Below are 25,260 nucleotides of genomic sequence, written 5' to 3'. Positions count from 1 at the left end.
TTTGTTCTGTGAAAGGGCCTGACCATGACCTGCCAGCCTTGGCAGGCTCACACAAGGTGTGTAGGATTATGGCATTAATCAATATGTGCGGTCTCTTCAACAGAAAATTATACGTCTTTTATGTTATGATTCCTACCAAATCAACTAGATCAATTGATTCATCCCAGACTAAAATCTTACAATTCCTTAGGCAGAGTTCTGGGGTTCCACAGTGTATTGTCATGTATTTATCCCCACAAAAATGTCTGCAAATTGCATTGCCTATCCCACCTTCCCAAAGGCTTCTACCTACTGTAGTCATTTAAGGGAGCACTGTATTTGTGGGGGTCTTTGTAAGGGCCCCTACAGAGTTCAAGCAGTGCCTGGACAATGTCCAATGATTTAGGTTTAGGTTCTGCAAGGAGCAGAGAGTTGGAGTAAATTACCTTTATGGGTCCTTTCCAAATTGAGATATGCTATGATTCTAAAGAGTATGAGGAGATGAAAAGGAAAGGAAAAATAATTCCTTCTGGGAGTAAGTGGTTTTAAAATCATTTAAGCTGAAAAGCGAAACTAGACCCCAAGAACAGTGGTGTGAAGTATCTACATTGTACATCAGGTAGAGGGACAATTGTTTTGAGTGAATTCCAAAAACTCTGAATGTTTCAGTTTACACTCAGCTTTTAGGAGCAGCATAGGGAACAATTAAAAGAAACCTAAAAAAAAATCCCAGTATTTTGTAGGGGATTTCCACTCCAATCAACTTTGGCATTTCATTTATTCCTCAAAGTATAAAATTACTTTCATAATAAACACTTTAGGGTCTGCAGCTGTTTGGTTCTCTGGTTGTGTTTGGAAATTCAAGCAATTAGAATAAAAAGTATTCACCCAATTTGGTTTCTCAGTCACAACTAAAACAGCCTGCTCGGGGTTATTCTTGAAACTTGGGTTGCTTAAGTAATTTAAATAGATTTCTATTTCAGAAACAACACAAGAGCCAACAATTTCACAACTAAAAGCTCGAGGGCTACAAAACTTGGCTTCACCTAAGACTCTTAACATTGTTTTTCATTATCTTAATCACTAGGTTCTTTACATACTAATTTTCCATACCGTTGCCAACCAGTGCCAATCCAACTCGCTTTTCCATTACCCAGGTGAGTGTTACTCATGTTTTCATGGAAATGTGAAAACACTCTGAATCCAGTCAGCACAACAGTGTCCATTTTTGCGAATGCTCATTGGCTTCTGCTAACACTGAGTCATATCTGCAGAAGTCACTAACACAGGTGTAGCTCCTGAGTTCTTTCCTAGGATTTTCCAAAAATATGTCGAATGCTCATGGTTGTCCAGATGCAGTTTTGATGACACAGGACTAAACAATTTGTTTATGCTGGGACCCAAAATATTGCAAACATCAATTAGGTACGTGACTGATTAAGCAAGGGGAGAGATGAGATAAATCACAGCACGTGGTTGTAACAGGCCTTAGCAGAGCAAAGTGAATCCTCCAAGAAGGCTACAGAGGCTTCAGGTCCCACCTGGTGATCAAAACAGTGTGCCCAGTAACACCTGCAGAGTTTGAATCCAGCTGGAGCCACAAGACTGCGAAACAAGCAGGCAGTGTGAGCAGGGATAAATGCCCAGTTAACTAGAGGTCATCACTTAGTGTCTAGAGCTATAAACAAAGCATTTTTGTGGTGATCAGGTAAGAAATTATATTTTCTTCTCTTCGGGTTAGCTCAACTGCCTATCATCTATTAATTAATCCATGAAACATTGTGTTATAATGAGAAAACATTAAGTAGCCAAGAACTACACAATGGTTTGTGTTGGAAGGGATCTTGAAGTCCATCTCATTCCAATCCCCCTGCAATGGGCAGGGACACCTTCCACTATCCCAGGTTGCTCTAATCTCCATCCAACTTGGTCTTGAACACTTCCAGGGATGAGGCAGCCACAGCTTCTCTCATTCCAATGCTTCACTACCCTCTCAGTAAATAATTTCTTCTTAATACCTAATCTTAACTCTCCTCTCTTTTAGTTTTAAACTGTTCCCCCTTGTTTTATCACTTTCTGGTTGTATAAAAAGTCCCTCTCCATCTTTTTTTACAAGCTTCCATTAATTACTCAAAGGCTACAAGGTCTCTGAAGTGAAACTTGTAAAAAATTTGGCTTTATGGGAGGCAGCAGGACTCTGTGCAGGCAGAAGACCAACTGGTCTTTTTTTAGACATTCACCAGCGTAAACTGAAAATATTACCAGTCAGTTTTGACCAGGGTAAAGCTAACATGAATGAAGTCACTTGAAAATCATCTCAGACTTAAACAGTCTCCTGTACTTCAGGCTTTGGTTCAGGATTTTTGGTTTCTCTGCACATACAATATGATTAAAATTTTTCAATAAAAATACAAATATTCCTGTGCAGCAATGGAAACCTCATAAACATCACACACATGGTTTCATAAGAGGCAGCTCAGAAGGAAAACTGACTAATCTCAGCTCATTGCCCAAGTGTAGAGAAACAGAAAAGTAAACAGAATTTTAAAATAATTAAAAACAGAGATTCTAATCTCTCCAAGACAAGGGAAGCAGTGACTGAACTGAACAAGCCCTGCAGTTCTTAAGTGCTGTCTAACTGATCTTGGCACTTGAGGACTGAAATCCACAATTCTTGAAGGACTGTCACGCCACCCCTTGACACCTATAAACTATTTTGAAGTTTAATTCCTCACAGTTTTATTGTGAAGATAATTATAGACCACATAAACTCAAGAGGCAGGATAATTTCTGCAGCCATTAATACCAGGTTTCAGCTGTGAAAACCAGGAAAATAATGACAGGAAACTCTCTTTCTTCAAGGCATGAACTCATGATGAGACCTCACAAGTAGCAGAAGCAGCAAACCTAATCTTACAGCCTGTATGAGCACCTTGTAACATGACTGCTATCATGAGCTGTTTATTTTCCATATGAATGTGATGTGAGAGAAGTTGTAGCTACTGCTTTTAGAGTCATACAATCATTTCAGTTGGAAAAGACATTTAGGAACATAAAATCCAACCATTAACCCAGCACTGCCAAGTCCACCACTGAACTATCTCCCCATGAGTGATAGAGATCACCTCTATCATCTCTCTTGTCGACAATGATAAGGTCACCTCTCAGCCCCCTTTTCTCCAGGATGAACACACCCTTTACCCTCAGCCACTCATCATCCAAACTCTTCCCTAGCTTCACTGTCCTTCTTTGGACACACTCCAGCACCTCAATGTCCTTGTTTTTAGGCGTCCAAAACTGAACAAAGAATTTGACCTGTGACCTCACCAATGCCCAGCACAGGGGGATTCCAGGTTTCCACCACCCTGTTTGCTCAGGACTGTTGACATTGCTCTAGGGTGGCATGAACTGATTGGCTCCAGATGAGTCAACTTTGGGCTGGTGACAGGGCAAAAGCCTGAGTCACACTCTATACCTGTGAGTTCTGTCGGAAGCCCTTCGGCTCTCAGGATTAAAAGGCAATATTGGCTAACACAGGCAACCTGAATGGACCTGAAAACCTGCCTGTCTGGGTGCCAGTCACAAATGCACACAATCTCCAGCTCTTCTTCATAAAACCTTCTTGAGACTTGTCTGTGTTCAGACAAAATATCTTTGGTTGACTAGACACAAGTTCACATCTGAAAAAACCAGAAGCATCCCAATGCTTTTAGGGGAAAAAAAATAAGCATCAAGGGACATGGGCCATTTTGCACAGCCATTAAAGTTCCATTGTAATGACAGCATGTGTTGGGGGAGGGTGGGAAGAAAGATAAACAGCAGTTTCAAGTCCAGAGCCTGGGTCTCCCATCAGATATATCACCCTTTGTGAGACATACTCCGGGCTGAGTTATGGCCAAATGTGTAAAAGTTGAGACTCATTTTTCATGTCCTGTTTATAAATGTCCTGGCTGTGAGACCTCACCTGGGTTTCTGGGTTCTCAGATTTGCTTCAAGCATAGCCTCAGGCTTCCCAAACCCACGGCCACTCCCAATCAGGAGACACCTCAGAGAGCTGGCTGTGTCAAATATCATTAAGTCTGAAAGCAAGTCAAAACAATCCCAAGGGCTTCTGTCCATACAGAGGGAGAATTACCTTTTTTTTTTTTTTTCTAAATCACAGCTTTGAAAGGATTTAGGAGCAGCAGCGTTCTCAGGAGGTTTGTATAATCTAGGAATCCCCTTGTTTCATATAAAGCAATTCACACTAGATCTGAACACTGGCAAACAGTCAGCTAAATCCATTACCGCATGATAATGCTCAAACATTTCATTAATTCCTAACCAGCTGTCCTCTGCTCCCTTTCCCCTTTCATCATACAAACATTTCTTTAACTGTCTAAGGGAGGGGAGAAGGGAGGATCAGCCGCAGCCTCATAAAATTCTTTTGCCTGCTTGGCCTGAGGCAAGTTATTTCTTTTGACACGCGTGTAAAATAATATTGGGGGTGGTGTTTGTTTGGCTTGGCTGGATGGTGAGTTTTCATAACAATTTGGTAAGCCAAGTACCTGTGAAATGGAGTACAGAGAACTCATGGCAGCTTGTTGATGAGCCTGCCATCTGGTTGATTAACATCTCATTAAATAGGGAAGACCCCTTACCCCTGCATCTATGCCAAGACACAAGGCAAGGTGTTTGGAGCAGGATGCTGCTCTCCAGTGATTTGAGGTCCTGTAGGTTGTCTTTTAAAGTCTTCAGGTACTCCACGCCAAAGAAAAAGAGGGGAAGCAAGGGCAATCAAGGGATCTGTACCTTGGGGGGTTCTCCAACCACGTGACTCAAAAAAGTGGATACGTGCACACCAAGAGCCAGCAATATTTTAGGATGACATCTGGATGCTTTCTTTAAAGAAAGCTCTCCCTGAAGAGCCTCAAATCTGTACACGTTGCCTAGGAACCCTCCAAAGAACGGGATTCACCACCCTGCTGAGGAGGGACATGAGAGGAGTGCTCAGGGGTTGTCTCAATCCTGCTCTCAGCCTCACTCCAGGGGCTTTTCTCCCAGTCCCTCTCTAGGGCAAACGTAGCACACGTCTGGACAACACATCAGGCTCCTGTCTCACACTCATTCCTCCCCTGCCAAGACATGAGAGTGCGTTTATTTATTATGGGTTAGATATTTGGAGTTGAGTAAGAACCTCAGAGGGAAAAGGTGGGTCTGTTTCCTTGGATTTTTTTTCTACCCCCTTATTCAGTATGAAAAATCACATGTTTTAAGCTAAAATGTTTGGTTCATGGAAAATTCCCCTTTCTGACTTTAGACTCAGCTAAAAGCTGAGAATTAACAACTCCTGAGTGAAGATAACATGAGGAAATACAGTGGAGAAATATCTGTACATGTCTGGACAGGTCTGAACATTGCCAGAACAGGTCTAAAATGTCAGACTGAGGTAAGGATCACACTTCACCACAACAATAGGGAATAAAAGGACTGAAAAATAAGTACTTTTAAATTTTTTTCATTTATTTTAAAATGATGTGTCAAAACATGAGGTAGCTGGGGCTGCCACAAATCTTAGGTAACAAGAGGCACATCTTAGAAGCTGTAATGATATCTTGAGATCCTTTATTGATGTTTTTAGGTGTATTAGAGTCTCAGAATTTCCACTAAAGTAATTCAAATTTATTTTCTTACCACAGAGCCATTAGACATTTCTATAAGTATATTTTGTTTCTTCTATAGAAGAAATTTTAATGTTTTGTTCATGTGTATCACCGTTTTGATACAATGGATGTTGTTTTACTGTCAAGAGTAGGCCATTATGGGTGTGTATCCTTTATCTTCACCATTTGGCTACTTAAGATAATTATTTTGCCACTTTTTGTGTTTATAAACATCCGTGGTATGTCTTAAAAACCATCACTCTTTGAATGGACTTAGGACATCCTCACCAGAGGATGTTAAATTTTGTGAGTTGTGCATGACTGATCATGCATGCTTTTCAGCCCTTGGTCAGAATTAGCCTAAAACCAAAAGCATACTGATAACAGCATTATAGAACAAAATATTGCTTACCTTTTTTTTTTTTTTCCTTCCTTAAGGACTTGTAATAGAGTCTCTCTGTTAGACTCAAGATTCATCTTGCTTTTTAATAGATGCATACAGTTCTCCCAGTTTGCCTTCTGTGGTTTTCCTTTTCTGAAGTCTGGTATGCTTTGTGGTTTATTTATTCATGAGTTGTAGAAAAAGAACTTCACCATTAAAAAAATTGTTTTGGAATATATACTTAATGGTGTGTCAAGAAACAGAAAACAATTACACTTACGCAACGTAACGTGCATTTTTACATGCCACTTGCAGGCTGCTTTATGTATCCCCAGTTTATGTAAGTAATGAAAATTAAATATCATGCTAGCCTGCACAATGCAGTCTGCACAATTAAAGCTAAGAGACCTTAATTGGGAATAAAAAAAACACACCAGCACTAAAAATACACAGTCTTTTATGGCAAGTTTGCAGAGGGCTCTTCCAATTTGGCAGGGCTATGGCTGCCACAGGGAATAAAGTGTTTTAATGTCCTCAGAGTCACTGGGCACTATGTGTTGAGGGTTGTGTTCTGCAGATGTGACAAATACATAATAAATGCCACATGTCACCCTCTCCATGGTGGCCTGGCACATACCCCGTCACAGAACTGGGCTGGACATGAGGAGAAGCAGCTCATGGCCTCCGGTGGGCAGAGCAGCAGGGGAAGGTGGGAAGGCAGGATGGGACCTTGACTGCAGCCAAACAGGAGGAAAAGCTATTATTCTCCTTGATGATGAAGGACAATTTCAGCAACTTGAGGACAGCACATTTGCAGTATGTCAGGCAGAGAACAGCACCCACTCCTGCACTTTCCAAATTGTTGGTTTGCAGCTGTACTTGGCACAACTTTGCCTCAGAGGAGCAAGAGGGTCTGCGCTCTGTTTCTGTGCAAATGCCCACTACCTTGGCAGGGACAGTGCAGGTAGAGCCTCCATCTGCCCTCAGGTTGCCACTCATACTTCTTTTCCAACCAAGAGCCCCTCTTTCAACCCAGGAGCAGTGCCAACAGGCTCATCCTTCATCCGTGGGCAGAGGCAAAAACTCCTGCTCCACAAAGTGGGGAATGAGATGCTGCAAAGAAGCATTTCAGAAAGGGCTCTGAGGGTCCTGGTTGATGGCAAGATGAATATGAGTCAGCAGTGTCCTGGCACCCAGGAGGGACCAACTGTGTCCTGGGGCCATTGGGCACAACATCACCAGCTGGGCAAGGGAGGGGATTGTTCAGCTCTGCTCTGCTCTGCTCTGGGGTGGCTTCACCTTGAATATTGTGTGTGGTTCTGGGTACCACAATATAAGATAGAAAGCTATTAGAGAGCAACCAAAGGAGGGTAATGAAGATGGTGAAGGGTATTGAGGAGACAAGGAATACAAGGAATGGCTGAGGACACTTGGTCTGTTCACCCTGGAGGAGACTGTGGGGACACCTCATTGCAGGGGGGAAGAGGAGGGGCAGACACTGGTCTCTTCTCTGTGGTGACCAGTGATACGACTCAAGGGAATGGCCTGATGTCGTGTCCAGGAGGTTTAAGTTGGATATTACCAAAAGGATCTTCACCCAGAGGCTATAGTTGGGCACTGGAAGAGTTTTCCAGGCAAGCGGTCACAGCAGCAAGCCTAGCAGAGCTCAGGGTGTGTTTGGACAGCTCTCGCCGGCACAAGAGTTTGTTTGGATTGTTGGGGATTGTTGGGACTGTCCTGTGCAGAGCCAAGAGCTGGACTCGACTCGTGAATATTGTGTCACTCTGTGACGGTGCCACTCTCCAACACCGGCCCCGCCATCGCCCGCCTCAGCTCCCCTCACGCGGGCATCCCTGCGGCGGACGCCTGGGCGCCCCCGTAGCCCGCCCGTCACCCAGCAACGCCCCCCGCCCGCGCCCCACCTCCCAGGCCACGCCTCTTTTGCATATTCATGAGCAACACGCCCACATGAGACCACGCCTGTTGATACATATTCATAGCCCACACCTCACGTACCCCCGGGAGGCCACGCCCCTCTCGCTGCATATTCATGACCCCGGGGGCGGGAGGGGGCGGAAGCGGAAGCGGAAGCGGGTGCCGGTTCCCGAGGACCCGGTATAAAGCGGCCGCCGCTGCCCGGTGCCGCCGCGCTCGCGCCGCCGTCAGTGACCTCGTCCCTTCCCTCCTTCCCTCCCTCATCCCCCGCCCTCCCCGGCGCCGCCGCCGCCTCCCCCCTCCGCCGCACGGAGCAGGTCCCGGGTGCTGGGGGAGACCCGGGGACAGGTGAGGGGGGCGGCGGGAGCTGGGGGTGTCTGGGGTGAGGACGGCGTGTGGAGGCGAGGGGCGGCTGAGGAGCTGTGGGGGGACGGGGATGAGGGGCTGGCGAAGGCGAGGAAGGGTTTGGGGTGAGGGGGCTGAGGGGCTGGTAAAGGTGAGGGAGGGTTTTGGGTGAGAAGGTCCTGAGAGTGAGGGAGGTGAGGGGCTGGTGAAGGTGAGGAAGGGTTTGGGGTGAGGGAGGTGAGGGACTGGTGAAGGTGAGGAAGGGTTTGGGGTGAGGGAGGTGAGGGGCTGGTGAAGGTGAGGAAGGGTTTGCGGTGAGGGAGGTGAGGGACTGGTGAAGGTGAGGGAGATGAGGGGCTGGTGAAGATGAGAAAGGTTTGGAGCTATGGGCTGAGAAGCCTTTTGGGTGAAGGAGTTATGGGACTGGAAAGGTGAGAGGGTTGAGGAGCTTTGGGCTGTGGGTATATGAAGCCGTGAAGATGGGAAGACAGTGAGGATCTTGGGTGTGAGGGACATGTTAGGCTGCAGAGGTGGAAATTGGAAATGCCATGTGCTGTGGTGAGAAATCGGGTCAAAGGAGATATTGGGCTACAGAGGTTGGGGAGGGATGAGGAATGAGTAAGGTGTTGGAGAGACTTGTTTGGGGTGTCTGAGATAGCCATCTCATTCTCATCAGAATTCATTAAGTGCCCCTTTAGGACTGTGTTGGGTGGAGACTGTGCTGGAAGAGGACTTGACAAAGGGACTAAAGATGGAAATTAGTGTACCTTTTCAGACTATTAAACTTCAGTAGTCTGCCATTTGAATAATTCCACACTTAATTTGTCACCTGATCTCAAAGCTTTATCACAAAACAATTGAGTCTCTCCTTGCCTGATATGATGGTGGGAGGGTACTGGGGGAAGAAATTACTTCCAACTTTGCTCTTAAACCTCCATGGATGCAGCAGTTTTCCTTAAAATCACATTATCGGTCATCTGCAACTCTTAACATGCCTTAATTTAGCACCTTCAGCAGGTGCAGAAACTCTGCTTGACCTTGAAAAATACTCTCCATGGGGCAGTTTTCTGTTGGAGTGCTTTGCCTTCAGTATTCCCCAGGTATAGAGGGGGAAAAGGAGGGGAGGAAAAGATACTGCCGAGGCTTTGACTTGGCCCTGGGTGCAGTGAGTGAATCAATGTTTCTGGAGCCTTGCTAATTCAGGGACTTACAAATGGGAAAAGATAGGAAACATATTGCAGGATATTGAATGTTAGACAGGGGAGGTGTTTTTTTCCTTCAGGAAAAGAAATGTTAAAAGACTTGGATACAAGGAGAGGCTGCACTAGGTACAGAGCAGAGACAAAATAACTGCATCATTATGAGGATCTGTGGGAAGGAATTGCACTGTTACAGCATGTATCGTCTCTGCTCTGCAAAAACTGCTCCAGTGTGAGCTGCGTCATGTTCCACTGCTGTGATCAGACGGTGCTACTAAAATATTTAATGAAATATGGCTTGAGCAGGTGCTTGAGCCCAAAGAGCAAGCTGGTGAATGTGTTCTGCTTCCCTCCCCAGGTCAGGCTTTTTGGTAAATATCTGGCAGAGGGGGGTTTCTGATGTGATTGTACTGCTGTGGCTTGTGTGACTTCTTCCCTCCTACCAGTACTGTGAAAGATAAGGTCCTCCTTGCTTGGTTTGTTTTGTGATTATACTAGATTGATGAAATGTTCAACATGCCTAATTTTTCCCTTCCTAAATAAGGAAAGAAGTTTCAGACAAGAGATTAAACTATTTACTTGACACTTTGGCTATAAATGCTTACAGAAGTGCTTTTTACTGCAAGTTTGAAAAGCTGACACTACCTTAAACTCCTAAAGATGCATCCAGTAGTCTCATGCATCCAAAAACATCTGTGAGTTCCTGTTTATGTCAAAGGTAATGGCAGCTGCTGTCTTGGAAGTGAGAGCTTAATTCCTCTATTAATGAGATTAAATTGGATACTTAAGGGAGTTTTCATGACAAAATAACAATTTCCATGATGTAATGGGTGGGATCAGTGGAACAACTTCTATTTTAGTTAGCGATTTGTAGTGTCAGAGGCCGGTTTACATGGGTTGGCTTCTGCCTCTCTGAGCAAGTAAATGATAGCAGTTCCTGTGTTCAATTATGTATGACTGAGGCATCTTCAGCAAAAGGAAAACGTGTGGTTCTACAGATAAACCCTCCTCTGCAACTGGTGTTAACTCCTGCAGGAGTCTGCTCCTCTCTGGGAGTCTGTTGCTGAGAAAGGAATGAGCAGTATCTGCTGACATGATCTTGCTTGGATGCTGTGGGGACTGCCTGCAGTCGAGGACAATCCTCTCCCTCCAAGCTGAAATGTGCCTAAAAAATTCGGTCTGTTTTAAATACAGTTGTATTGTGCTGCCTTGCACTGACAAGGGAGGTTGTTTTCTGCTGGAGGTGTCCTTAGTTAGTTTTGAGAAGGTGGCAGGAACGCTGGCTGACAGCTGGTCAGCTTGCTGCTGGTACTGTGTTGTGTTACAACAAAACTCAAGAAGTGCAACTTTGTTCATGTGCCTTTTCAGTGGGGCAGCACAAGTGGAGTATTATCGTGGCTTCCAGTGAAGCGTGGTGTAACTCTGACTGAAACAATGCACATGCTTATATGTCTAAGTGCATGTGACCTTAAGTTTTCACACTGAAACAAGTGTTGATTCTGTTTGAGGAGCTTTCTGAAGTAACTGCCTTGATTCTCCCAGGTGGAAATCCAGGCTCTGAGAGAGCAGGCTGAAGTTGGACCTGTCTCACAGGGCTGTGACCCCCCAGGTTAATTACCTCTAAACTCACTCCAGTCCTAGATTCTCTGGCAGCTAGGAAGTTAAGAATTGGTAATATAATGTTGCTCTGCTTGTATGCTGAGGCAGGAATGCATGGACTCAGCCTCTATCCCTGTATAAACTTAAATGGATCATTTATAAAAGCAAGGGGAGTATTAATATTGGATGGTACCTGCAGAGTAACTGATCAGTGAACCTGCATCTAACATTTGAAAGACTTTCTTGCAGTCAAAATGTGTTGCCAACTGAGCAGCTTAGAAAAGGTGTTGAAGATTTAGGGTGTCATGAATTCCTGGGTAGGAAGATGATGGCTGGAATGACCTGCCAGGAACTGCCTGCAGTTATGAACACAGGTGCATGTAACACTTCAGGACTTTCAGCAGACACTGATTTAAGCTATAAACAGTTCTTTACACAGGAGCATTTGATCTTGTCTAGCTTAGTCTGTAAACTCTGCTTGTGATGCACCACTTATTTGAGCACCTTATGACTTCCAACATCAATTACTAGAGTAGAAAGCCAGTTCCACTGGCAGGATGTGGGCACTTGCATATTGGGCAAAAACAGTGAAGTCCTTCACACTGCCTGTCACAAGAAGCTCAAGCTGGCAGTTGCTTTTGAGCTTAACTTGTGTGTCTATAACTCCTCTGCCCCTCTAACAATGTAAGTAATCTTAAAATAATTTAATCAAATGATCAAGCAGTATCTGTTGAGCAATAGTGTGTGTGTGCTGGTGTGATGTTTAACATAAAAACAAGCTTCATTTGCCCTTCAAACCAACTGCAATGCTATAGGCTACTTTTAATAGTGTAAAAGCATGCTGAACAGAGGCAAAGCTAATGGAGCTTTCCAGCTGATCTGCCAGGAGAGCCCTGTGGAAGTGGCAAGGCTGTTCTGATGGAGGAGGAAGCTTTAGCAGCTTGGAGAGTAATGAGTAACATGAAGAACTGTTTGTGCTGTGTTTCAGTTTTGCAAGGGTCACTCCCATGACCTTTATATCTGTAATACTTGCAAGATCCCAGGCTGTGACCTATTCCAACTATAGGCATAAGATTCACCAAAACTCAACAGAATAGCCTTGTGTGCAGTTGTTTCCCTTAGAGATGGGTTAACTGATCTGAAAGCTATTCTGTTTGAGCTCATGGTCCTTCAGCTTAGTGTCAGCCTTACTGAACACTTTGATTCTGCAATAGTCCATTGACTTGGGGATTACAGAGTGCAGAGGGCATTGCTTAGCTTAATATGCCACTACTAAACTGACATGAGTGAAACAATACTTTTCCTAAGCAGGGCATTACACCTGTCCAGTAATGGCTGTATCAAGTCCAATAAACTTTCTAGCTGTTGTGTGTTTAAGGCTCCATGCAAAACCAGAAAACAATCCAGTTGTCAAAGTTGAAGCAAAATGCTGTCAGAATGAGTGATGCGTGTGTATCTCGACAGCTGATGTTTCAACCTGAGAGTCACCTTTCAGGCAGGAGATCCTGGGCAGCCCAGAAACCATGGAAGCAGACACTGTTAAGCTGTGGAGTGTTGTGAACTAGTAACTGCGTGCTTGCAGTGAGCTGCTGCTGTCAGGTGACTTTTACAGTCAGCAGCTTATCAGTTACCCACACATCTTGCAGTTGGGTCACAGCCCTGCCCAGAGAAACTACCCAAAGCTTTCACTGGTAAACAGATATTATATCCTGCATCTGGGACTGTGAGGGGCTCTTGTATCCAAGCACTGAGTAATTACTACTCTTCTAAATAAACTGATTATTCTTTAGTGAGGTAAAGAAGCATAATATTCCTCCAAGTGAAACAATGTATTCTGCATGAAAAAGAGCTGATTTTCTGCTATTAAATCTAGACCTCCAATGGAGTTGCCCAAGACTGAATTTGCCTTGAGTTAAAAGCTGGGCTTTGGGTATCTCAGTGATGGGTTCAGAGCACTGCAGTGTGTGAGCCATGGAGTGGTTTGTGCTGTGACCTAACTGGCACATGGTGGCTATTAACTAAAGCCCCTTCCTGCTGGTACTTCCAAGTGCTGTGCAGTCATTTAGACTGCAGCTGGCATACGGCTTTGTAACAACTCGGGACAAGCAGCCAGGTTTCCTCATCAAACTTGCTCTTGGCAAGTGACTCTGGCAAGCATCAGGACACAAGGCTTTTGTTGGGTAATGATTGGGTTTGGCTTAAGAGCTGCTCCTGACCTTGGTTTGGCTCTTGCTGGCATGTATTCTGCTCAAAACATGAATCTCAATCTATAGATGATGGGAAGTTGGTCTCTATAATGTGGACCACTACCAAAACTTAAGACACAGTTAAATATGGGGAAGAGTTGATTTCCAGGACTCACATTTATGGAGGATAAAGATTATTAAATTTTAGCTTTAGGAGACCTGGCTGGCCTGACACTTCAGGCTTGACTCAATCTCTTTTGCAGTGTTATATGAAGACTGACTAATCTAGTGGCCTGAGGTGTTGTGGGAGGGGACTGAAACATACTTTCCTTGCACGACTAAAATTGTCAGTCAATAGCTGCTGCTCATGTAGCAAGGCATAAAAGGGTTGGAGATAAAAGCTTAGTCCTAAGAGTAAGCCAAAGATACTTTAAGAAAATTCTAGTGTGTAAGTGGCAGCAGGAAAGTGTTACCCTGAATTGTTTTGCTGAACTCTGTTTGAAGTGGATTTTGTCAGTGTTCTGGGGAGAGAAGGTTGGTTCTCTTAGCAGAGTGGAGAGAGGACCTAGTTTCCTCATCTTGTTTTAAATGAGAGCTCTAATGTTTTTGTAACTGAAATTGAAACCAGTGTTATGCTGACCCTGCATATTTTCTGTCCTCTGCTGGCTGGCCTGGACTACTTCTTCATGCAGTGTAGTTCATTTATTTTGGAGACTTGAAAACAAGCCATTATCACCCTTCAGTGCCAGATAAATAAATGATCTAACTGGGGGCCGAACCCAGTGTTCTTTTACAAAAGCACAACTGCATGTCACTCTTATCTTCTGCATTCTGCCCTTGAATATATGATCAATCTTTCTGGACCCCATCCAGAAACCAGTGGCTTAACCTAGCAAGCGATGACTGCAGAGCAGTCAGATTTCTGTGCCACTTAATTTCCTATCATCACTTACACACAGCAAACAGTCTTTCAGAATACATTTAAATGAGCCCTGTTTAACCTACAACTTTCTTATCAATCACATGGAAGTACAAATAACAGAAACAAGAGTCAGCTCTTAACTAGTTTTGATGCTGGATCTGTGCTTCCAGGTAACTTCAGGGGGTTGATTTTTTTTGTTAGGTGTTTTTTTATTGGGGGGCAGGCGGGGGGGGGGGGGGGGATGAAGGCAGGGTAAAAAATACTCTTCCCATTTTATGAGGGGAATATCTGAGCAAGTACACTGGCCTGAGCAGTCTGGCTCTGGGTACTCCCAGAGGAGTGATTTGACAGTCTGAACTATTGCTCCTTAGAGTAGTGTGGCTGGCCAGCTAACTCCCAAGAGTTCAAAAAACAACCCAAAACAAATGCACAGCTTGCTTTAACACCAGCACTTCTAGTGCATGTCCCGTTTGTTGTCTGATTCGTATCTGGAGGAATCAGTTTGTGATGTAGGCTTGTTCTTTTTCTTGGCTCTTGTTGTGCTTCTAACTTTGGTGTGGAGGGAAAAGGTTTCCACTTCTCAGTGCACAGGTGTCCTAATTGTTTCCAACATCATAGCACTTCCACCTCCCTAAAAGTCAAATTCCCTTCAATGAACTGAAAAGAGAGAGTGAAGGGGCAGTTACCTGTTCCCTTCATGTTCCTACAGTCATTTCTGTTCTTACAGTTGGAACTTTTTCTGCTGCTTTGTTTTCAAATCACCTTTCCAGTTTGTCATCTTCCAGGTATGGTCTGTTCAAAATTCTCATTATGCAGCAGCATAGCAGATCTTTCAGTCTACTGAAGAAATGGAATTGAATCAGATATGGTGTGTCCCCTTTCAGACAATTGCTCTGGAATAGTTTGTGTGACAATTCAGGGTGCCAGTTGAAAATAAGCCTTTTGACCCTGCAGCACTAGTGGGATCTCTCATCTTTTTTGTATGCATATGACTGGGTCACTACCACAGCCATTCTATTGTGTAGTAGCCCCCAATTAAGCTGTATAGAAAAGGGTTTGGGTTCTTATACAGTGAGTTTTGTGCTAACATCAGATGCCTGTGTGTCTAGTGAGTTTGGTGTTATATTGTTAGTAAGTATTTTACTGGTTAGGAACAGCAGAGTATATTTGTGGACAAGTAATAATCTTGGTGTGATGACTTAAGATAAAGCCTCACTACTCTGACCCAGGGTATTCTTAGCCTGTTCATGGCTAGATCTCTGTAACATCACTTTGTCAATGTAAAACCTAGTGAGTCTCAGGGATGTACAGTATAAACTTGACTCTGCTCCTTGAGCAATTTCACTGCATCACTCTACCTCTTCATGGTAAAGATACACAAACAAAAAAGCCCCGGTGCTCAATTACTGCAAGCTACGAAACATGCACATTCATCAGACTGCAAACTTCCAGCTCATGCCAGCAGCCCAACACTGCATGGCATTTCCCTCAACTGCACTTAGTAGTTTTCTCTTCCTCATTAACTGTTCTCCTAAATTAACATGTTCTAAGAGATCAGTTCCAGTTCTTTGTTAAGGCTGGTTACTGAATAACTGGTTGTAATTTATGCCTGAATTTATCACTGGTGCAATACTGGCTACACTGTTCCCTGTGCTTCAGCCTCTTTAAGAAGCTCTTTGTCAACAGACTCCCTGTCTGGGTGGCTCTGTGAGGAGTCTCTGTATTGCTGAGTATCTCACTTGCAGGATCCTCCAATGAACCTGGTAAGTTGCCCTGATTGTGGATCACGGCCTCATTCTGTCTGTTTGGAACTTAGTAACCGATTTGTCCTTGATGGCCTTTTCTGACCTTTGAAGTTTTAAGGGTACCCACTGACAAAGCCATGCTGGTAAGTGGCCCATGGTCAAACATCGCTACCAGAGAAAGCTTTCAGTCCCTACATGCAATTATTGCATTGACTGGAGATACACACACACACACACATATATATACACATATACACACACCATAGCTTACAAAAGACAAATTCTTTAAGTAGGGAATAAGATTTCAGCTTTACATGCAGAAATTGCTGCTGTTGAAATAATTTGGAGATCTTGTACTAGAAGATGGGATAAGAAAGTTGCTGCAGTTCTGTGCTTCAGGCATTCACAGTAAAATTTTCTCTGTGAAAAAAATAGTATGAAATAAAGAGATGTTGATAGTGGTTCTCCAAGCTTTAATACTAAAGATATATTTTCTAATACAGGCATGTGTTTAAATACTTCAGCTCTGTATTTATAATACCTTCACTATGTACTATCCTCTCCTTGCATCTAAATGAATGTGGTCAGGGTTGAAGTACTGTGCAAATGAAAGCAACACTTGGTTTACCTCCAGTAGCAGCATTCAGTTCATTAATATTGCATTTTCCCGTAACTTAGTGGAAGCCTGCCTGTGTCAAAATATTAAATAAAAATGGGTTCCTTATTTTTGCATTAATGACTGTCTAGCATAATTTTTAATTCTTACCTGATGCAGTTATACTCATGCCATTATAATACTTCATTTTCTTACTCACTGTTGATATAGGGATTAAATAACTTCCTTTCTCATTGTCTGGGTAATAGTCATATCTTTTCAAAGAATGAGAATAACAAGAACACTGGCCAATTCTTGGCTTTCACCAGAGAAATTTTTAAAATATTGGACTGAACTGAGAGGAAAGCAGGAAATCAAGGCTGGAAACTTTTCTATTCCATTCCATCTGATAAAGCAAGCAAGAGCCCAGATTTTTCCTTCATTAATTTGTTTGCCTCACAGGACAAACTGGAGCTCTAAGTTGCTTGATGTGAGCAGCTAAGACTAAAGCTACACAAGTCTGTCTTTTTGCATCTGAAAGGGCTTAGGCTTGTAATAATGCTGTGACCCTTCCAGCCTTGCAGGGAATAATGAGAATACAGCAGGTTTACATGAGCAATGAATACATCCTACATTGTTTATATCTGGGCTTGTAATTTCATGTTAGATCTTCATTCCCTTTAAGACTTCTAAGAAGTTTAGGTGCAGAATTAAACTGTAGATCGTGCAGCAAAAAATCTGAAAGTCTGGGAAGTTTTTTCACGAGCTAAGTGGGGGGTTTCGTTCCCAGCATATGTGGGGAGGATGTATCCAAAGTGACAGACAGGTGTCACTGCTCACAGACTGGTGGGATTCAGCTGTGGCTGCAACATTGAACTGCTAGTGCTTCTGAAATAGTTTAGTCTCAGCAAATGGTTGTCAGGCTTGCTTCTCCTGGTAGGGAGTGTTTAATAAAAAGCATATGAGAAGGCACATACATGTGTGCAGTTTGTTTTTTGTTCAGCAAAGAAATCTGGGATCAAGCCTCTGAAGATCCTACCCTGATGGCTGATTTAGCCCATGTGTCCTAAAGTAAACTGGAGTCTGTTTTGATTACACTGTTCTTCAGAAGGAATTAACATTTCATACCTGGGAAATTTGTCTATGCTAATTTCAGTTCCACATTTTGAAGGCTGAGTTTTGCTTTTCTTGCCAATGAAAGTTTAAGCCTGGTTGATGCTCATTGTAACATCACAAGTATTCTTTCATTGGGTAAAATACAGAATAGAGTTGTACATTTTATATTCATTGTGTTTTTCCAGACTTCATGTATGAGTGATGAGCAAGGGCACACAAAGTCCTCAGAGGAAGATGAAAAAGCTTTCATAGCAAAAACTTGTTTGAGTTATGCACACTGCTGTTCAGGTTTCTACAGATAAGTAGGAAGAATTTTACAGGCACCATGTGAACTCTTTTCCTGCAGGTTTTATTTTTTCCTGATAAACTAAGACATTTTTATCCCCTAACTCTCTACTCAAATTAAGTTAATGTAAACTGACTGCAGCTTGACTGAAAACCAGAATACAAGTTAAGGATTGTAATGTGTCACATCATAGCTGTTTTAATGTGGAATTGAAACTTAAATTTAAATATCTTTTGGCTTAAAAGGAAAGGTTTAAAACAAAATGGAAGTGACCTTTTGAATTATGCCTGTTTTACTATAGGATCATATGTACTTCTACAGAGAAGTCTGTGGGTCAAAAGTCTGCCCATGTGTTCTGCAGAAATCTTTATATAGAGATAATACATTGAACTTCGAAATGTGTTAGTGGAAGAATAAAAACTTAACAGGATGATAAATGGATTTCACTTAACAGGGATGTGGTGCCCCTGTTCTATCTGTTAAATCTTGACTGTTGTACTAAGTAACATTAAATTATTTCAAATCTATTTAGGCTCTTAAGACCTAAAACAGTTAAGGATATGCTGATTGCTTTAATCAAATCTTATTCCTCCTGAAAATATGTCGGGTGATTATTCAAGCAATAAAAACATTAGTTTATTGCATATGCAGGTCCTGTAATTGAAAAAGTAAAATGACTAAGCACAATGTTCTCAGTAAAGCACCAAAATAAAATACAGCCCAGAAGGGCAAGCAATGCATTTCATTAAAATAAGGTTCAGTAACTGTGAAATTTATCACCCTAAGGGTTTCCTCATTCTGACAAGTGACTAAAGTGTAAAATGCCAAATACCTCTGTACTGACCAGTAACTTGCAATAACTTTAAGATTTTGTTAGTCAAATGCTAGATGTACTTTCCTATTCACAAGCTACAATAAATAAATAGTTTTCTTCCTCAGCTTCCTGTGTTACTGCTGAAGACTCACACCTACACACACAGCACATGCAAATGTCTGTGCCTTTGTGGGCTCTAGGAGATGGGAAACTGTGCTCACATCACAAATGGAGATGAAAGAATGGCAGGGAGCAACCTCAGCTTGTAGAGCCATAAGAAGTAGATCCATCAGTGGGGCAAGGAAGGAGTGAACCTGGTGGTTGTCCTCCCCATAATGGATAAGAGCACTTCTGTTAACCATGCATCTAGTAAATATTCTCTAATTCTGTTACACTTCCCTGATGGAGAGATCACTTCATGTTGTTCTTTCAACAGCTTCTACATTTGAAACCCTCTGTCAAGACTTTGTTTAGAAATAGTCTCATGCCGTTCAGACCTTGTAGTCATGTCTTCTGGTTCCTGTCCTTTTGATTATTTCCTCTCTGTTTTTTCTGCTTGGCTCAGTTTGATGTACAGCATGCTTTGCTCACTGAAGTGTTTGGCTTGAATGTTGTTGTGCTTGATGAGGAGTCATTTGTCATATGAGGTGATCCTCACCTCTAAAAGAACATTAGGACAAAAGTGAGAGTCTCCTTTCAACAGGATGTACTGACTTGGGTTGTGCTTCTCTGCTGGAATCCACAGGTCTTCCAAAAAAATGTGCAATCCTTTCTCTAAACCACTATCAGGAAGCAGTGTTTGAATAAATATTTGTTAGGTTTTTGGTTTTATTTCACACTATGCTTTTGAATCCTTACAGAGAGATCCCTGTAAGAGTGCTCTCAGTACATGGGCTGATAATATTTCTGGACCAACACTAAGAAAGCTCCTGAAATCCTACTTGGGAATACTGGTTTGGAGTATTCCAAACTAGCTACTAGTTTGTAGTAGTAGCTATTCTTCACAGCAAAATTTGTGGAAGCTGTTGTAATGTCCTCTAAGTGTCCCACCCACTTCAGTGATAGTTTCATCAAAGTTTGACAGAGCGTGAATATATTCAGGGATGCATGGCACATCCTACTGCTAATTAATAAGACTTGTGAAATCCTACATTATTGCTAATTTATTAAAACCTCCAGGTATTTTTCAGATTTCTCAGGAAGACTTCCTGAGTGCCCAATTCAGGCAATTCTGCTTGTCTGAAATCAATTCTAAAATCTCTTCCTTGAACCAGAGGCCTATGACAAGCTATCCAATATGCCAAAGTACTTACACAAGGCTTTTAGAAATTCTCGGCAAAGTTAATGTCATCAGGATAACTGCCAGTTGCTCAAAGCCTCATTCACTTCTTATTTTTTGTTTGCTTGCTGTATATTTCATGCAGGTGTAGCACTTCAAATACTTAGGACTATATCACTATATGAAGGTAACAACTTCTTGTCTGCTTTTCAAGGACTTGGGGTGGTAAAGTTGAATGGCAAGTCTATTAATTTCAACAAACTTACTTAAAAGCACCTTGCAGACAATGAGACAGCAAAATAATTCAGGAATGAATGTCATATCCCTTACCAGCTTTACATGTGATAAATGGATTTAGCTGGTTGTGATGTTAGAGAAAGTTAACACTTAGAGATTCCTATCTTGATTGGAACTAGGGTGGAAGCCCAGCCGCTATCTTGTACCAGAATAAGCTGATAAGATAAAGTATTCAGTTAAAAGTTAAGCAGTTGTTTAAAGAAATAGTCTGAAGATGTAAAACTCTTTGAAACTTTGAAATTAGGTAATATGTGCAGTATTCATTCAAGCACCTGACTTTAGTTTTATAACTTTAACTCATTCCCTGGTAGGCATGACAGCTGTTCTCCTGGTCTCCTCCATTTCTTCCCATAGATGCCAGCCTTTGATTTCTTCTGCAGCACAGAAAGAGAACATCCCTTTGAAATTTATCTAGTCAGAAACACCAAACAGCTTCGGCCAAGTGTATGTGTGCTCCCATCATCCTTTGTCTGACCTCTGCCATTAGTGATAATCCTTGCTTGGGATGCTGATGTGGGCAATTGCCATCTCCTGGAAGATAAGCATCAAGACAGTTTTGAAAATGGATAAATTTAATATGTTATTGCAAGTAGAATCTTGCAATAATAAGTTGCAAGTTGATTAGGAGTTGACAGATCTGGAAATGTGGCATCTGGAATACTGTGAGGTCAGGCTCAGCTTCCCAGAGGAGCAGTGAGAAGACTGCATCCATTATACTTTTAGGATCAGAGAACAGAAAGCTCTGAGAGCTTATAGAGCTGAATCCCTGTCTTGTGGTGTGCCTGTTCCCAACAGCTGCTGCTGAACCATAAGGATGATTAAACGACAGAAAAGAGTACAGACTGAAACTCTTGTTCTTCTGCCATCTGAGCAGAGCGGCAGAGATGAATCCAGGCAGAATGTGAGTGGAGCAAGATGAGGAAAAGTCAGTGATGGAACCAAAAACTTTAAGCACTATAATAAAGGTGCGTAGATGACAGATTATGAATGAGAGCTATTTTACTTAACTCCCTTCATGAGCCCACGCTCTTGCTAGATGCCATTACTCAAGCTTAGAGAATGCTCCTGTCAGCCTGTTGAGATGCATAAGCAGGTAGCCTCAGAGCACTGAAGGCAGCATTCACTGATCAGCTCACAGCTTGGTGAGTTCTTCCTCTGTTCTGTAAATAGGCCTACAGTCCCTGAGCTGAGAGGTGCTTTAATGTTAGCTGCCTGTTAGACTAATTCTAAAGATTTATCTGAGCAAGATGTTGCTGTTCCTGTTTATCCTTCAAATCAGCACCCACCCTCCAAGCTGTAGTAGGTGTGCCTTTTAAAATTATTAGGAGATACTCAATCCTGAATTGAAGCTGTAGCTGTTATTTGCACCTACTCAGTCTGTGGAGTCCCTTTTATATTCCTTCCTCTGAAGATAGCTTACACAAGCTGCACGAGTATTTTGGTGTCTCTTTAAACAATAAAGGCACAAAGCCAAATTTATCTTGTTGGGTGTTCAGGTTACTACTTCTTTCTCTGGATTTCCCCCTTGGCTTGAGATTCCAGGATCTATCCAGGGTAATAGAATAAGCAAAAGAGATTGCTTGTTCTCTGAGTGCACTTTGCAGAGAGGATCCCATCCCTTTCTGAGCATATTAGATGTCTAGTAGAATAACCTGCCAGCTCAGCTGTTACACTTCAGTATCAAACTACTTTGTGCACTTCGGTTCTGGTGTTTCCTTCTTTGTTTTGCTCTTCACATATGCTGCTTTCAGTGCCTGCACACATTAAAGCAGCTCTGCCTACTTAGAGAAATACCTGTGATATTATCTGACCACAAATTCATTCTGCTTCTGAGAATGATCTGGAAAGGCACTCCAGCTGGTGTGCAATTAGCCTTGCATAAAGAAACAACCATTAGATTAGCTTTGTTTTCTAAACAATCAAGCTTGTATAGGCTGCACCTCTCACTGCCCTGTATCTATAGAATGACTCAAGTGCAATCACTTTGAATCTTACAGCTAAATTAACATTGGCTATGACTTGTTGATTTTAAATACCTTTTTAATGCAGAGAAACTCTCCCCTTCCTAGAAGCCTCCTGCCTAGTCCTGTAGACACTATTGCAACAGTGTTTTTGTTCTTATGGATATTCAAGAAAAGCTGCTTTAGCATGTGAAAGATTAATTCATTAATTCACTGAAGGTGTTTAGATAATCCATCTGTGTTATCTGATAGTAACCTCCAACAAAATGCTTTTGGGAGGCTAGATGCCTTTCAAACAGCATTTGCTTGTTGTTTTGGGTGGGTTGGTTTTGGTTTTGTTTGGCAGGATGTGGGAATGATAGCTCACAGGGGCAACCAATGTCCAAGGTATTTAAACGTACATTAGCATCTCTACTTTACAACCTGCTTGTGGTAGGCCCAGCTGCCTTGTAACAAATAATTTTAGTGCAGCAGCTGAAACCATTGATTCCTCTTAACCACTCTGCCTTGGAAACTTGTCTCTGAGGGGACTTAGTCCAAGACCCATGATCTGGAGGAAATGAGGATTCCTAGAGTTTCATGGATGAGATCTGCCACCATCTCACAGTGCAGCCCTGTCCCTTGGGTTATATGTTGAGTTTCCCTTGGAGGATGGCAGCTGAGTGTTTTGCAGGAAGCATGCAGGAAAAGTTGTTGGGACTGACAGGGCATGACTGAATTGTCTGACTGTGGCAGGGCTAAACCTAGACTGGGAGTTGGGTTTGCTTTCAAATATTTTCACTTGCAAGGACTTCTATAGCAATTGCACTGATGTGACAGCAGGGTACAAGCACTTCTCTGGTGCAGAAATGCTGCAGGTCTCACCCCAGAGTGGTCCAGATGTCTGCTGTTGAAGTGGCATGGAGCCTGGAGCTTGTGCATCCTCTACGAGGAGAACAGCTGACAGTCATTCCCAAATTAGGTAAAAATGCCAAATTCTGGCAAGCCTTTGCCAAGTATTTAATAGTTCTCCAGAGTCATAAATGAAAGAGGCTTGTGTCTTCTAAATATTGCCCTGCTAGCTGGTCTTCATGTATCAAGTCCAACTGCCAAGCACTTGTAACCTCTTATTATTTTAGTGTACATGTCAGTAAATTTCTTATCCTGACAGTTCTAACAGGGTTAGAGCTTGGCAAAACACATTCTAAAATAGCATTTGTTCATCATCCAAAATCAAAATGTCCTGATCAAGCTGCTCTTAAATGTGCCCATCAGCTTTCTATGAGGCTGCTTACAAACCAGCTATCTAAAGCATGCTATTTGCAGTAAAATGGATGGTTTGTAGCTTAGCCAAAATATAGTCTGTTTATTACCTGTATTTCTGTCTCCTATAAGGTGTAACTTTTATGTGGTGTGGGCTCCCAAACTTGTTAAAAAGTAGGTTGTGGAAGTTCTTACTCTATTGATCCTAAATGCTGTAAATAAGGTCTGAAATCAGTGTGGTGATGCAACCCTTTTAAGTGCTGATTTATCCATATTATTGACCAAACAGTAATTCTCTGATTTTAAGGTTTAATAGTTATTGGGGTTAAGAGGAGATTCTTAATTTTGTCCTGTTTTGTAATTATACACCTTACTTTAAATATAAAGGCTGTGCATCATTGCTAGGTCAGTTCAAATGTTTATTTAAATAATTGAGAAACTAAATCAAATAGCTCTACTTCATGGCAGTGTACATAAACACGTCTGTCACATTGGTATTTGGGACAGCCTCAAAAACTGGAGCAGGGATCTGCTCAAGTGCTCCAGCAATACTTTTTATGGAGTGTGCTTTCTCAACGTTTGTTTGTAATTATTTGTGCTGCTAAAGGGAGGCGCTGGAGATGTTTACCGAAGTTGCTGCACCCTAAACCTTCAGTTTCTTCCATTAGCACCACCTCACACATCGCATGTGTGGGGCCAGAGGGGTGGAAAATAGCTCTTTTACCACACCCTTTGCAGCAGGTTTAGGAGGAGGTGATATTATTTTGGTGCCAGGAAGTAAAGTAAGAAATAAATGTTATCTCTAAACACCTTTTATTCCTTTATTTCAGTACTAAAGTGATGAGCTCAATTTAATACTTCATCAGGGGCTGTTAGAGTATTTTCCTTGGCTCAGATGGAGGGAAGCTCGGCAAAGCTTACGTGGGGAAGGGAAGGAATCTCTCTCCCTTGTGCTGACAGGAAACAATTTCCAACAATCATTATGAGTCGGTGTGGGCTCAAGCTGCAGGTTAGGCTGTAAATGCTGATTTCTTTACCAAGCAATCATTGTGATGAGGTTCCCCTTTGATCTGTGAGTCCACTCAAACAAGGCAAAATGAGAGCACTTAGTGCAAGATGATATAACCAGTTACCTATACTTGTTTACAAACCCTTTGGAGAATCTGACATGTGAGAAGCCCTCTTCTGAGATGTTTTGGTTTTTCTCTGAGAGTAATTCTTTCCTCAGAGTTAGTAAAATCCGGTCAAAACCTGACTTCTACGTCTTTGTTGGAGGCTGAACAAAATTCTAGGGATGTTTTCAAAAGCTTCCTTTAACAGAGTTTTCTGAGATTAAATGATGGTAATGTGGTTAGGGACTGGTAATTGAAGATAATTCCAATGAATTAGACTTTGCAGACATTAATGATATGCTAGAGGAAGAAAGCTTATGAAGATCTATGCCGTGTTCTTTTTTTGTCTTGATCTATTGAATAGCTTCTGTAATTGTCTAATACATATTCTGTCAGTATTTGGGTTTCTTAAGTATTTGCAGCCTGAATAAACCATCTTGTGAATTTTCAGGCAGGGAATATGATTAGTTTAAATGCCAGTATGTGAAAATAATGTGCTTTTCACAGTAGCATCTGCAAGGGATGTCTAACTTTGCCGATACCGACTAAGTAATCAGTCCTGGCTTGACTATTTTTATGGACGAATATTCATGCAAAACTCTAGTCTTAACATATTATAGAAAG

At 42.3% G+C, this 25,260-nt stretch overlaps 1 protein-coding gene across 3 annotated transcripts in view; it reads left to right on the top strand.

Annotated features, from left to right (window-relative positions):
* SLC45A4 (solute carrier family 45 member 4) overlaps positions 1 to 25,260 on the top strand; it is an 84,305-nt gene that overhangs the window by 14,001 nt on the left and 45,044 nt on the right. Inside the window, exon 1 of one of the 3 annotated variants that reach the window (XM_021551490.3) lies at positions 8,099 to 8,286. The exons of the other annotated variants lie outside the window; for them this stretch is intronic. The gene's annotated coding sequence lies outside the window, so the exon portion shown is untranslated. Of the gene's footprint in view, positions 1 to 8,098; positions 8,287 to 25,260 lie in introns of those variants that run through there. 3 annotated transcript variants of the gene reach the window in all.

This window comes from Lonchura striata, chromosome 2 (assembly GCF_050655825.1).
Source record: "Lonchura striata isolate lonStrDom1 chromosome 2, ASM5065582v1, whole genome shotgun sequence".
Lineage (NCBI taxonomy): Eukaryota > Metazoa > Chordata > Aves > Passeriformes > Estrildidae > Lonchura > Lonchura striata.
This window is presented reverse-complemented; position numbering and strand designations above follow the sequence as displayed.